The following is a 15,000-nucleotide window of genomic DNA, read 5'->3' on the forward strand; positions in this document are numbered from 1 at the left end:
AAATCAACACCTGTCCACCTCTTTAGCTTCTTCTAAACAAAAGGGTGCAGCCTACAAGGTCACCCTTGTATTTACTTATTTACTTTTCAATGTTGAAAACATCCTCAGGAAAGATCGTTGTTTTGTTTTTGCACTTGATTTATGCAAATCATTTTTGCCCCACAATCCATGTGTTTTGTGCAACCTATATATGAAAACCTAAAGATATATATAAAAAAAGAGAAAAGCAACAAATCCAAAAAGCAGTCATCTAGTTATGGAAGAATAAACCACAGTAGATGTTTGTGCAGATTGATTTAGAAGTAAAATTAGCTGTCAGCAGGAACAGGAAGTCTTGTTGTTTGTCCTGACTATTCTTTGACATTTAACAGGACACCTCACACCTAAATATTCAAGCTGTAACTCAGGTTCCATCCACCATGTTCACACAGGCTTTTATTGGGTCTGTCAGGACGTTAGGCAGCTTGCACACAGCAAACATCCCCACATGCCCACGCAGGCAGTGTACTGTCATTTGCACCCTGCATCTCTGACAGGTTTTGAGAAAAGGCCAAGTCCAATTTTGTCAGAAGTACACTGGAGTCCTCAAAGGAAATGGAGGAGAGGAAGAATGGAAAGAAGAGAGTGAGAGGGAGGGAGGGGGGGATAAAAGGCCGAAGCAGCTGTAACCTTATTTATAATTCAAAGTCACTTCCCATGCGATACCCCCTCTGTTTTGCTTTTCGTTCCAAATCTCTCCTTCTCCCTCCGTGACGTTGTGTGATCTCCCAGCTTACATAACCAAGGCGGCATGAGTGGCAGGTCGCTCTGTGGCCACTGTGACTCCTGACTAGCTAAACCCAGGATGAGCCACCACATGAAAGACTTGCTGTCACTTTTCTGTCATTTTAAAAGGATGATGCTATGACTTGCCAAGTGCTGGAAGTTAAAAAGATTTTAGTTCATGAGTGCACCATGCTTCAGTGCATTGTCCAACTATAGCCATGATCAGCTTCACTATAATGGTGATGATGGTGGCATATTAACTATGTCAGCCCTGTCCCCTGTGGTAGAGTCAGGGGAGTTGCAGCATGTTTGCATGTTGTTCTAATTTTAGCCCTGATTTAGTTGCCCTAACCTTTTTTTTTTTTAGATCACGTTATGTTAATAGATTTTGGAGCTGCAGGGATGTGCAGCTGCTACAAATTAGTCATCTGAATTAAATAAAAGCAAATATGAACTGTGGTGTTGTTTTTTTTTTTTTTTTTAGTCTAATTGGCTGCCTCCATTATGACCTTTTCTACTGATCAGAGGCAAAGAGGATTGCCTTCCCTCTTAATGAATTATGCAGTAGATTGCACTCAGTAGCTCCTACACCTCAGAAATTGTTACAGAAATTTCTACACATCTTAGTATAAACGTTACAGCAGGCCAGTCAGCACATTTGTTGTAAGAATAAACCTGAAAGTGGCAGTAATGTTTTTTTTTTTATTCATTTAAAGATGTGGCACAAGATTGAATTATGAACATCTTTAAGTTGATATACTGAACCTGTTGGGAAGCAGTTGCCTATTTATACCGTCATCAGACTTGGTGCAACATAATCAGTCATCTGTGGTTATATGAAAGGCTGTAGAACCAAACACAACTTATATGACATGACAGATGGTGTTTTCAGCGCTGTCTGACCATACAGCAGGCGGTTCAGGTGTGACATTCATTCACTCAACTTGTTAGCAGTTTTTTGATTTTGGCCACTTCCTCAGAGAAATGACAGGAAATGCTTCATTGTCTTTAGCAGCTAGTTGTTGATGCAGCTTGGTGCTAGGCAGGCAGCTAATTTATTAGAGCCTTTTTTGCTAAAAACCCCTGTCTCATACTGACTGAAGATTAAACCAAACTAAAATGCTGAAAGAGGCTAAAATTCCAAAGGTAATAATTTTCTCACTAGCGGCTTGTTTCTAATTAAACACAAATATTTGTTGTTAATGTAAAAATCTAGATTTGCATAGGTTTAAATGATTCTCGGATTCTGTTTAAAGCTAGTGTTGTAAATAATGTCTCAACTGGAAATGAATTCAGTGAATGCTTTGACCTGTGATGAAGCATTTTCCCGTTTCCTGTGTCTGCTGATTAGCTCCTTGTTGTGACATTGTCAGAGTGCTCACTTGCAGTGGCATAGAAATCCCTTGTGACCCAGAACCATTTTCACATAAAACACCACTGTAAAAGTGTTGAAACGACCATTGTAACAACAGTTGAAAAATTGACAGAACAAATAGGGGGAAGCAGCCTAGAAGCAAACTAGGAAGAGGAAAATACATTTTGGCTTATGCTGGTTGGTTGACCTACATTCTTTTGAATAGACTGCCACCTTCCACTTTTTGTAATACAACCACGATCAGCTCACTAGGTGGGATTTTGGGATTTTATCACATTTGTTCACCTAGACTACTGTTTTAGCCCCCCCAGGCAGTGCGATGAAAACAACCCCCCTCCAAATTTTGGGAAGAATAAATCACAGCCCCACCCCCTACCACCGTGTGGTTAATACTCCACGCTTACTGGAGACTGACTGTGGCTGCTGGAATTCGCTGGGTCACTGGTAAGCTGACTGGTTGCTTCACTCTGACTGAAAGCATTGTATGTATAACCCCCCAACGCTGAGGTCAGTGTATCTGTGTGTGTTTTCAGCTGACATAGTCGGAGAAGGAGCCCATATTTGCACAAAGCAGAGAAAGGATAAGAAACTGCTACCTTACAAGGTGTTATGTGGAGAGCTCTTTTCTGCCCTGTCTCTGTAGCAGCAGTCAGTCAAACTCAAATGCAGGCCTTGCTTCTAAAGTAAGAACCACATATTATTCGTTTGTGCCTGCAGTTTTTCCCAAATCCACATCCTTATCTCCATTAAGATTAAGCCCGTCTTTGTTCAACAGAAATTTGATGTGATAATTGCATTGCTTTCAAATTGTTCTTATTTTTCCTTGTTTTTTTCTGTCACATCACTCAGACATTTTTACAAATTTGATTAGATTATTAAAAAGTATGTCTTTGAGAGATTATTGATTTTCCAGTGCTCCCTGAAACTTAGAGACAAGATGATCTGACGAGATGAGACACGATGATCTGAAAGCAGAGCATGAATAGCCTTGAGATGAAAAATCAAATCATTCATAATCATAAGATTATAGGAAAAATAAGTTATGTTGCCACACTGGCAGCCCAGGGGCACTTTGCAAAGATTTTACTTGCCGTGGCCAACACTGATTTATTCTCTGTCCTCTACATATACAGCCTTTATTGAAAGTCACCCTGAGAACATCACTTCATGACTTTGTGCAGCTCACAGTGAGGTAAGACAGATTGAGTCAATGATAGAAAATCAGTTAAGCGAGATGATACAGAGAACACGGAGTAAACAGGAAGGGAGGAAAAGGAAGGTCTTTGGAAACAGTGGGGGACAAGGAGTAAGATGGAGGTGATGAGTAAAGGCAGTGCGTTATGTCATTCTTCTTAGTTTGGAGCATGGTACATTACGTAACAAGCTTTTTCAGAACTAAGCTCAAAGTGACACAGAGGAAAGCTGTTAAAACATCATGACACTCACTGAGGACAAACCAGAGAGAAACACGTTGTCCAGAAACCGACAAAACCTTGATTCCTCATTGTGTGCTTTAGCTGCTCCAGCTCTGTGTTACCAGCAGGAACAACAGGATTATCTCGGAAAATTCATTTAGTTCTGTGGTTACAGGCTAGTCCCAGATTAGGGATCTTATTTGACAGAGAGGTCCTGTATGGGAGTTAAGTACCTGCAGACACCAGGTAGTGCAGTCAAATGAAATAACACAAGTACATTTACAACAACATAAGTTTGGCCAGGTGATAATGATTGTTAAGAAGACTTTAAACAACTTCAAATATTAAGAGCAGAATCATTTTATTACAATTGAAGATGTAAAATGTCATCTCTTTATTGTTAAGACTCATGCAGCAGCAGCTATGCCACTATTGTGGTACCCAAAACAGTCCAGGACTGGCAGCTCTGCTGTACTGTTATAATTCTTTAGATGCCTTCTTGGCTTTACTAAAGGCGATTACGACAATCCAGCAGGAAATGTCCCTGTGTTCATTCAGGTTTTGTGGCTGGAAGCCTCATTTAACTGTTAGTGCCTTGACTTTGCTTCATTTGATTTCCATGACTGTCTCACTGTTCTGAAATACCACGCAGTCTTAATACTTGGAAGCCAAAAACTGAAACACCCTCAAAGTCTTGGTTAAAGTTAGCAAGACAAACCGTCCTGTGTCCTTTGAGCCATGAGAAACACACTGGGATCCCTCTTAGTTTGCAAGGCAAATGACATCTTAGGGATGGTGCTACCTAGCTAGGCTTGGTGGTTCCTTCATACAAGCTGTATGTGCAACATAAGATTGTTCACTATTCAAAACAAACAGTTTTCCATGCAGAAACCTGTGAGACAACTTTACCTGTAATTTGTGACAATCATGTGAGATGGTACAACATGTGTGCAGTGCTTACAAATGCTTTTGTGAAATAGGAAGCCTCAGTGGCTGTGGTATCATATGTATTAACATAGCTCAATGGCAGCTTTAATTTTTTAGCTGTATTTGTAGTATCTTGTGCCGCATGTTATATATTCTGTGGTAAATCACCTTGATCGAGCATTGTTTATGCTGGCATGCAGGTAACCTAATCCACTCAGTGATCCCATCATGTTCTCTGGTCTAATCTAGCAGATGACCTTGCAGACAGTGTAATTCAGGGTTATATAAATGACTGGCTTAATGTCATACACTGACTAATCACCATAATCTGACCCAGTCATTCATGGGACAGGGTAGATGGAGGATAGGATCCGTGAATAGACAAATAAAAGGTGTTTCTTGTACGGCTGCAGTAGGTAGAAAGAAAACGAGCATTTATCAAGGGACAGATGAAACAGCTGAGAAAGAGAAAACATATATGTTGAGGAAAAAGTGAGAAGCAGGAAACGCTGAGTGTAAATTGGATTCTTGCCAGTCTGCAAGGCCTTTTAACCACAATCTTTTGTCCAGTTATCTTTCTACACCTCTGCTCTGTCTCTAGAGCAAGCATGAGACAAGCAGGCTATTCAGTTATTTAAAGCCTTCCTATTTTTAAAGCTTTATATAATTGGTGCAGTAACTTAGTTATCACTCTGCAAACAGGGAGACATAAAAGGGTTTTAGAGAGGGTTATGTGCTAACATAACCAGTGCTGCAGGGTGGGGTTTTCAAAACAAACAGCAACACTAGTATGTGATCATTTATGCCAGTGGTTCCCAAAATATGGCCTATGCACCATGACGGGGTAATTGAGAGGCTTCTATAATAATCAAAAACAAGTTACATTCACATGTGTGTGTTTGCGTTTGTGATGTCAGGTAAATGCAGTGTCAGCAGATAGTTTAGTCTTTAAGACAAAGCCATGTTATGCACATTCATATGAGAGAACATGTTTTTCCATGCGGCCAGCTATGAGCTATAGGTATGTGTGCGCTATTAGTGTAAGACACGAGGAATGCAGAACTGAATGTGCGACTGTGTGTGTATTTGTTTGTCAGCACATTGCTTCACCCGCCCCCCCAGGGAGGTGAAGTCATCAAAAACAAAGCGCCACCAGAGCTCTCAGGTGATGGCAACGGACAAAGAAACATCAGGGGAAGCAAATTCTTTAAGCGGGGGGGGGGGGCACGACACTACCAATAACAAATATTTCCACTGTTTTATTATGGTTTTGATCAATTGCTATTTTAGTTTGTTCAGTTCAGTACAATTGGAGTTTGTTTCTACAGCCTTATTTCTTCTGCTCTGAAGAGTAGCTAATAGTATCCAACTTGAGATTACTGATTTGGTTTGCTCAGCTATTGCTCTACTATAGTTACAGCACATGACATTTTAGCATTTACTACTATCTTCTAGTTCCTACTTGCAGCCACAGGGTTCAGTATTCATTATTCATTAATTTGTAAATATGTTTCATAAAACATATAATTAAATAGTATTAAATAAGCTTGAATCACCTTTAGGCTCTGACATTTTGACAACACACATGTATCACAACAACATCCTTATCCTTCCTGATAAAACCTTATGTTGTATTATTGAATTATTACCCAGTGCCGTAAATAAGATTATTGTTTACGTCACAAACTGGGCTCATGTGGATCATGTAGAGTACAGAATCATTTGGACTGACTTTGGGACTACAGTCAGTCAGTCAATCCAAATTACTAGAAAATCTATAAAAACTAACAGCACGGCACACACACATGCACACATAAACGCACACAATGGACCTAACAGCAGCCAGTCTTAATGGCTTGCCTCTGGGTGTGTGTGTGTGTGTGTGTGTGTGTGTGTGTGTGTGTGTGTGTGTGTGTGTGTGTTTTGGTGTGAATTCAGAAAGGGGTTTGGAAAAACATCTGCTTTCTCTCGCTGACACTTGTTGACTATTGTAAACAAAAGGTGGTTAAATTCATCTTGTTCAGTCACTGTATGTCCAGCTAAAATGAAGGTGGGAGGGAAAATATAGCCAGTGGTTGTTGCTTATTATCAGTAAGCTGCACTTCAGGAATTTATTATATAAAAACCCAGTGAGGATCGTACAGTTTCAACATCAACACTACAACTGCCCCTAAGGTGTGAAAAAGAAAGAGTGTGAAGTGTGTCTTTCTGACTTTAGACTAGAAACAAAAGAAATTGATCCTAAAACAGCTGTACTAACGCTAAACAGCATTAGTACAGTGAGGTACCTGAAGCCTAGCAAAGTAAATTAAATGTGGATGCAGTTTTGTTTTCATCCACTTAATAAATAAATAAATAAATAAATAAATAAATAAATAAATATATATATATATATATATATATATATATATATATATATATATATATATATATATATTATATATAATATAAACATTTGACTTTTAAATGGTTAGCTGCACATCATTCATTTTTTATTTTGCTCAGATATCTTTGCTTTGGGGCTTTACCTTGGAAACAAAGGGACAGTCCAGCCAGCGTTGCTGTTCTGTTCTCCACAGAAACTTTGTGTTTACTGTTAATTATATTTATTGTTGAGTCTCATCATTTTTACGATGGTATTATGGCACCATATGAAGTTTGCATAATATAAACTGTACTTAAGAGAAGTGATTTTTGATTTTAGATAAATTAGGAAGAGGAATGGGGGTTGTATGGATGATTTCACTATTAACTGGGAATATTTTTGCCAGTTGTTTAATCTTGTGTTGAGCGAAAACATCACAGCTCTCAAATGTCTGTTACCAACCAAAGGTATAATTTCTCCTGACTTTGGAATGAACTTCTGAATGCACCTTCATAAGTTTGCTGACCTACTGTAAGTTTGGTTACATAAAATTACTGACTGATCACTGCTGATTGGCTTTATTGATCACTTGTTTAGTAGAGAACGGGCAGGGAGTGAAGCTGGTGTGAGCTTCCAGTGTGCAATAGATCAGTCCCAGCCAGACTCGTGCCTCCATGCTGTCAGTGACATATGGTCAAATGATATCATAAACAACAGATGGTAGAGGTATTAAACACTTACATTTAAATAAGCATTTGTCCGAAGTAACTCTTTGATATTGAAATAGAGAGGTAGTCTATCCCTGTCCGTGTCTCTGGCACAGGAGGACGTACTGGTTTACTGCAGTGCTGTTACATAACTCTGACGACTAGAAGCAGCTGTGTGTGTGTGTGTGCACGCACATATGCCTCCATGCAGTTTTAATGCCAGCTTTTATGTAGTTGTTTTGTTTTTTTTTTGTTTTTTTTTTAACCCCTATGCGCAGACAGACTTGAGCTGGTCTGGTAATCCACACCCTGTTTGTGTCACACTGAGGAAAACTAGTTTCCACTCAGTATAAAACAGGTGTGTGTGTGTGTGTGTGTGTGTGTGTGTGTGTGTGTGTGTGTGTGTGTGTGTGTGTGTGTGTGTGTGTGTGTGTGTGTGTGTGTGTGTGTGTGTGTGTGTGTGTGTGTGTGCAAAATAAAGCCCACCCATGTGTCTTCTAAACAATAATTTAGGATACACACACATAGAGCTTAGTGCAGTTGTTTCCCAGTATATAAAAACGTGTATATGAGCTGCATTAATTCTCTTATTTCAGGTAGAGTTCATTATTTGATATAAAGGTCATCTTGAGATGTTTTAGCACTGTTCTGCTTTGTGCATTGACCGGCTTCACTGTTTCTTTGGTCAGCTGTGCTACATGCTGCTATACATCACTCAGCATTTCACTCAACTAGTCATTTTGTTAATGATGACCTTGGCTGTGCAGCTTGTGTACCTTGCGTCTGGGAACTGGAGACTTGGGCAGTATGATTGATGTTCTCGCCATCTCTCGCTGCTGGGAAGAGCTATGACTCACTCCTTACTCTCTCACCGTTTCTTTCTCGCTCTGCACTTTTCTTCTGTCACTGTATTTTCTGTGCCAACAAGCGCTGGTCGAAACTGAAGTTAGCAGGCAGTAGGTTTTTTTTTTTTTTTTGTTTGCTGTTTTCTCAGCAGTGTTTCGGTCACTTAGTTTCACAAATACCTGCAGGATGTTCTGTGTTTGAAAGCTGTTAATGCAACATTTGCAGTGCTGAGAAAACATTACTGCCCTCCATGACAGCTCATTTTATTGTTTTAGAACTTCAAATCGCAGCATATTAGATAATTTTTAAATAGTGATAGATAAAATGTAGCTACATTTAATTATGATTTTTGTGCATTATAAAGTCAGAATCAGAATGCTGAACTTTTACTGATACTGAATGACTTACAACATGGTCAGAAGATTTTTCATTTCTACATTTTGTGTATTAGCACAAAGCACAGAGAGCAGAGGATTCAAGGAAATGAAGTAAATGATTGACTGACTGAGGCTGATGTGGACAAGCCAGGCTAAGGAACAGTGAAAACACCATAGCAACAAATTTAGACAAAAATGCCCTTTTTTACATAATTGAGGAATTTAGTTACTAATTAAACAGTGAGCATATGGTGAGCATTTTTGGTTTTGGTTTGTTCAGCAATATTACAAACCTTGAGCATCATCCTGTGCACAGCTATAGCACCACTGTGCCAAGCAGGAAAATAACAGAAAATGACAAGGCATGTTTATTTTATTTAATAATAGTCATACTCATCAGAAATCAACCATTTAGATTTATTTGACAACTGACTTAATGGTCATTATACATTTGTATACATTTTACAACATATCTTTTTCTATTTAAACGGAAGATACAAAAGCGACTTATTCAGCTACAGAGACAGAGACAGGCCTGTGCATGTTATTAATGAAATAGGGAAAAAAACTGCAGCCTTCAGCGCTGCCATAAAATCTACAGCCTGAAGATTATCAATAAATAAAACACTGATGTTAATATTTCAGATCTGCTCCCAAGGACCATCTGTCACAAAACACTTTCCTTATTTTGCTTTGCTTTCTTTCCTCCCCTTTTAAATAATACACCTGACTCAGTTCACATTTTGTTTATTGAAAAACACCTGCTTCCTCTTTATGTTTCCTCATACTCTCTCTCTCATTCTATCGCTCTCACCTTCCTTCCTTCCTCCTACTTTCTCCCTTTGTGACCTCTGCCCAACTCTCACTTTCACACCATTTCTCTGGCTTTTTCTGGCCACTCTTATCATTTTTCTTGCAGATTTCTCACGCCAGCGCAGGATATGAAAGAACTGCTGTTGTTTTTTTGGGGGAGAATAGGATGGATGGGAAGAGACGGAAAAAGAGAAAAGAGGTGAACGGAAAGAAGGAGAGAATGAGGTTGACGGTTGTTCGTTCATCTAAGAAAAAATTGGATTTTTTCATTTCAGTTCGTTCATTTTATGCTCACTCTTGCCGACGCTGTAGCAGAGACACCACACTGGGTTTGGATGTTTTTTAAAATCAACTTTGAGGGTAAAGCAGATATAAAGAAGGAGAAAATATCAAGAAGAAAAATATGTTATGGATAAGACTGACAATAGTTTAAATATTCCTCACACGAAAGCCCTAAAAAAAAAACAAAAAAAAAAAACACGTAAGTTCATCAACCAGTACTTTCTCTGTTGTTGGCCTGCAGCCATTAATTTAAATGGTTTAAAACAGCTCAAATAAATGATGTAGTCTTTAGTAAACATTGTTCAACAAGAAGTAGTGCAGTTGTGAGGGAACTAGTTTAAGCTGTGGATTAATACACATTCAGAGAAACAGTAACTATATTACGTAATTAACTGAAAATGAAGTGTCCGAGTTCATGGTAACAAATGAACATGCAATGGTCTGACTCATTCATGTGTTTTAAATGACTTTTGTACAACAATGGAGCTCTATGAATAGGCCTCTATGAATAAGATTTATAAAGCTTTGGACATACACACAATTTTCAGGACAAATCAGTTTGTTGTTGCTTTTCTTCATTTGATTGGAGAAATATGGAAAGGTTTAATCTTTAAAGCATGCAGTCTTTAAATATGAATAAATAAATAAATAAATAAAGGGCACATAGAGTAATCTTTGTCCAGGTCCTGCTTGAAAACAAGCAGATGACTATTTGCAGCTCATAGTATTCATATTAACTGAGCTCAGGCTTTGAAGAATAACACTTTTCAGTCAATCACAGGCACATGCTGTAGAAAAAACCAAAGTAATGTTGGAGTAGTTTTGCATATTAATATTTTTTTTGTTGTTGTTTGGCTTTAACCTCCCAATGTTCAATTAGGTCTAATGCAAGATGTAATAATTAGAAAACAACTAGAACCACAAAGTTTTGCTGTTGGTTGGCATTTCTCAGTGCAGGGACAATGTGGAAAATCACACAAAGTCTATACAGAAGTTTGATGAATGGGTACTCTGTACTCCCAGCAGTCACACATTGAGCTCCATTTTTAGTATGTGTGTGTGTGTTCATAGTAAAAATGAGCGCTTTGATGATAGATGGAGCAGATTGTATATTTTCCTTTCCCACGATGAAACAACACTCAGTGCTGTCTGTTTAAATATGAACCTTTTCTGTCTGTATCTCCATCCTTTCAGCTTTCTTTCTTACTCTGCCCTTCACATTTTCTCCTCCTCCTCTCACCTTTTCATCCCTGTGGCCTCCTTTTTCGAATTTCATTTATCGTAACCCTTTCTCACACCCGTTCTCTTTCTGTTTCCCCCCTCCTGTTTCTATTGCACTCATTTCTTTTTCTCTCTTTCGAAAATACTTCCTGAGACCCAATTCTCTCAGTATTGTTCCCTGTCTGTGTGTGTGTGTGTGTGTGTGTGTGTGTGTGTGTGTGTGTGTGTGTGTGTGTGTGTGTGTGTGTGTGTGTGTGTGTGTGTGTGTGTGTGTGTGTGCTCATACAGTACTAGGAGTGTGTGGGAAGTCAGGTTTGTGTGTGTGTCTTTTATTTTGGTAGGTGAGTCTGTGTGTTTGTGTATGTGCATGGGAACACAAACATTTTTATTTACTAGGTGTTCACTGTGTTTTGCTTATTCGTTTGTGTATGTGTGTTTGTGTGGGAACTGTATAAACTGTTTTCCTGTTTTGATGTTGACAAACCTTCAGACAGACAGATTCCTATCTGCCGCTTTGTCTCCCAGTTTATGGCTGTGCTACTGTTTTGTGTATGTGCCTTTTGTATTGGTATGTTTGTGTTCCATCTACTGACTCTCTTGATTTTTCTAGGTAGAAACACCTACATCGGTGCATGTGTGTGTGTGCGTGTGTGTGTGCGTGCGTGTGCGTGTGCGTGTGTGTGTGTGTTTGTGTGTGTGTGTGTGTGTGTCGGAGACAGAAAGACGAAGTGGGAAGAAATAAATGTGACACACATGGAAAGTGACCAAGCTTTCCTTAGTCCAGACAAACCCCACAACAGGAAGTGCTGAGTGAATGACATGGCCATGTTTAGGAGCCAGGAAGTGAAGGTGATGGAGTCTCTGTGGAGACCAGGTTCCCAAGACCTGGTCACCATGGCGACAGGGGTCAAGCCGTGTTTATGGCCGTCTCATGAGAAGCACAGAGGTCGGCAGTTGCACTAAGCAACAGCAACGTGGCCTCGATGCTCCTGTGTGATTCTTGTAGTGCCAAATCCCAGCCTAGTTCAGTCAGTCAGTGTGATGGTGTTGGGGATTAATAACTGTGGGAACCAAAAATATTAATGTTTATTATATTGATGTTTACACATTGAAATGTGTTTCTATTTAATTGTCTTATTGTGTTATGGTTGGGTTGAGATTATGTACGATGATTACACGTATCTTTGTAATTATTTAGTTGTTCGAAGTTTATATTACACATATGATCATTGTCGACGTTTTTGACATATGACAACATTTTACGGCAGTAGTTCTACAGTACTCATGGATTGGAGCTACACCGTTTTTTGATTGCATCAAGTGCATCAAGTAGATGTTCACAATCCATGACAAGTTAGGACCGAACAATAATAGATATAATTGATTGTAGACTTTGTGCCACATTACCGTGTCGATCATCACGATCATGTGTTTGGGAAGTTGAGGGTCATCTCAAAAACCACCTGTGGTTTATTCAGTCTGCTGACAAAAAACAACTTTCCAAATGTTGATCTTGACTAATCTCTAACCTCTATTAAAACTAATTTACCACAGGCTGCAGCTACACCACAGTGAAAGGCTTTATCATCTAATACTCTGCATGAAATTCTTTGCTTTGCTTTCACAAAAACACCAACAAGCCTTCTCCTGTTAACATGCATCTTAACTTCATCCTTCTGGAGCAATAACGATCCCTGGAAATCATGATGTTGATTTTCTGTGAGAAGTAAACAGACTGCAACATAATTCCTGCTGCACAGAAACATGTGATTCGACCAGAGAATCGAAACATGAAAATGACCATGATTGCATTGGTGTGGTTTTCACATGACAGAGGTATTTCACAAACAAGTAACTCCCCCTCCCACAATCAACCAACAAAGAAAATCCCAGATGTTGACAACAGCTTCATCACCATCACGCTCAGTGACACAGACATGTTTTTGTCTTCTGTGCTGTCCACCAAGAACCAGTCAGTTTCTTATTCTGGATGTCTAGTGCCTCAGCCAGCAGGCAGACTGTCCAGACACACCTCAGAGTGCATTCAGTAATTGTATTAATATGAAATGCTCCGAATGTGCCTGTGCAGGAGGTGGGGACATTGTAGATAAACTGTGGGTAATTAGATTTCATTGCACTCTGTAATTGATGTTTGTCTCTTTGAGAAATGTGAAAATACATTTTGGATTTATGAAACCTTGATGTCCTCTCCATCAAATTAGCAGCCATTAGCTCTCCCTTGCACTGTAGCTTTCTTCCCCCTTTGCATTTGTTTTGTCCAATCAGCAATGCAGTGTCAGCGGCATCTTCCTCAAATGGACTTGCAGCAACTGCACATCTCTACTGTCTCTCTTCCTCTGAGATGTAATGAAAGAAAACAAGAGGAGATTATGGCTTTTACCTGAAATTAGATAAAGGGGTGCTTTTGGAAATGTGTTTGACCTTTCCTTGTTAACTAGAGTGGAAGAACCACAGATGCCTGTTTTGTCCATGGACAGCATTGAGATTAGTTTTTGAATAATTATCTTTCTGGGATGATTCAAGATAGAAAAAATGCACCCTAAGCAACACTTTAGGTTTGATCAAATGCTGTTGTTAAATAGTGGATTCCTCAGAGCTGTGGTATGGTCAGGAGGTATGGAGTCTGGAGTTGTTGCTGTGAGAAGACTGTGTCAGCCTGTGCGTCACTGGCGGCCCCTGTCCAGTTTAGCCTTTAGATAGATCAGCACTTAATTTGAAGTTCAAAAGCATATTTCCCAGACTTTAAGTAGATCGTTATTTCAATCAAATTAGGCTGGCACACCTTCAAACAGCAAGTAATGTGGTTTTCAAGAGCAGGACAGATCCACGAGTAGACATTTTCATTGTCTCTCTTCCTATCGCTGCCTCATGGAAAAGATAGCGTGGCAGCCAAATGACGTTTAATGTATCCTCAGTGAACTGCATTAAGTAACAGTTTGATGATAAAGTTTTGATTTAATCATTTGTGATTCAGCTGACTTCACTTAGCTAAAAGTCTGTCTGCCTCCTCAGGAGTCACCTCCTCTTCATCTTCCTCCTCCTCCTCCTCCTCCTCTCTGCACAGTGTCCATGTCTGGGTCTAAGAGCATGGTCTGGTGTAATTATATCATTAATAAAAGCAATATTGTAATTTATTTAGTTTAATGGGCAAGAATTTTGTAGAACAGCTTCATTATAATTGTTTTGGTAGTGATAGACGTAGCCTAAGGATTAAGTCATTGATTAAAGTCTAGACATTTTCTTACTAGTTGGAAAAGTTTATATATATATATATATATATATATATATATATATATATATAAACTTTAGTAAATGCAGAGTTTTTCAGGTTTTTCTTTAAGCCACAGTTAAAATTTCATTATCTGATATTATTCAAAGGCATTGAAAGCATGTGTGTTACATGGCGTACAGTGTCTTCAACATCCTTGGTATGTTTGTAATCCTCACCTGACTTCAGATGTTCACGTACACACTAGATGTGTGCTGAGCAACAAGATCACATGCGCTGTAGGTTACTTTATGTCTATTTAACTAAGGAAATGCTCTTTTCAATTAAGAATATCAAACAAAGAGAAAAAGTTTTTTTAAAAAATCCATGTTTTTGCCAGCAGCCTGGCAGTAACTTATTGTCAGATCCTGCTTTCAAGTTCATGAGTTTACTAATAAGTAATGACAGAAAAGTTTAATAACAATATTTTTCAAATGAAGCAGCAACTAGATATGTATTTCATTCATTTTTTGGCTCAAAGTAACAATTTTCCTGGAAGACAAAAATACTGTTTGTACTGTTTGATAAAAGCCTGAGAAACTTGATCGCCAAGTCTCTAGTTTTCTGTGCGTTTAGCAGCACGCGGGACTTGATGTTGCTTTGTGTGATAATCCAGGG

At 38.9% G+C, this 15,000-nt stretch overlaps 1 protein-coding gene across 1 annotated transcript in view; it reads left to right on the plus strand.

Moving 5' to 3' along the window:
- slc45a4a (solute carrier family 45 member 4a) overlaps window positions 1-15,000 on the plus strand; it is a 27,852-nt gene that overhangs the window by 402 nt on the left and 12,450 nt on the right. The window lies entirely within an intron of this gene.

Source organism: Mastacembelus armatus, chromosome 11 (assembly GCF_900324485.2).
Source record: "Mastacembelus armatus chromosome 11, fMasArm1.2, whole genome shotgun sequence".
Lineage (NCBI taxonomy): Eukaryota > Metazoa > Chordata > Actinopteri > Synbranchiformes > Mastacembelidae > Mastacembelus > Mastacembelus armatus.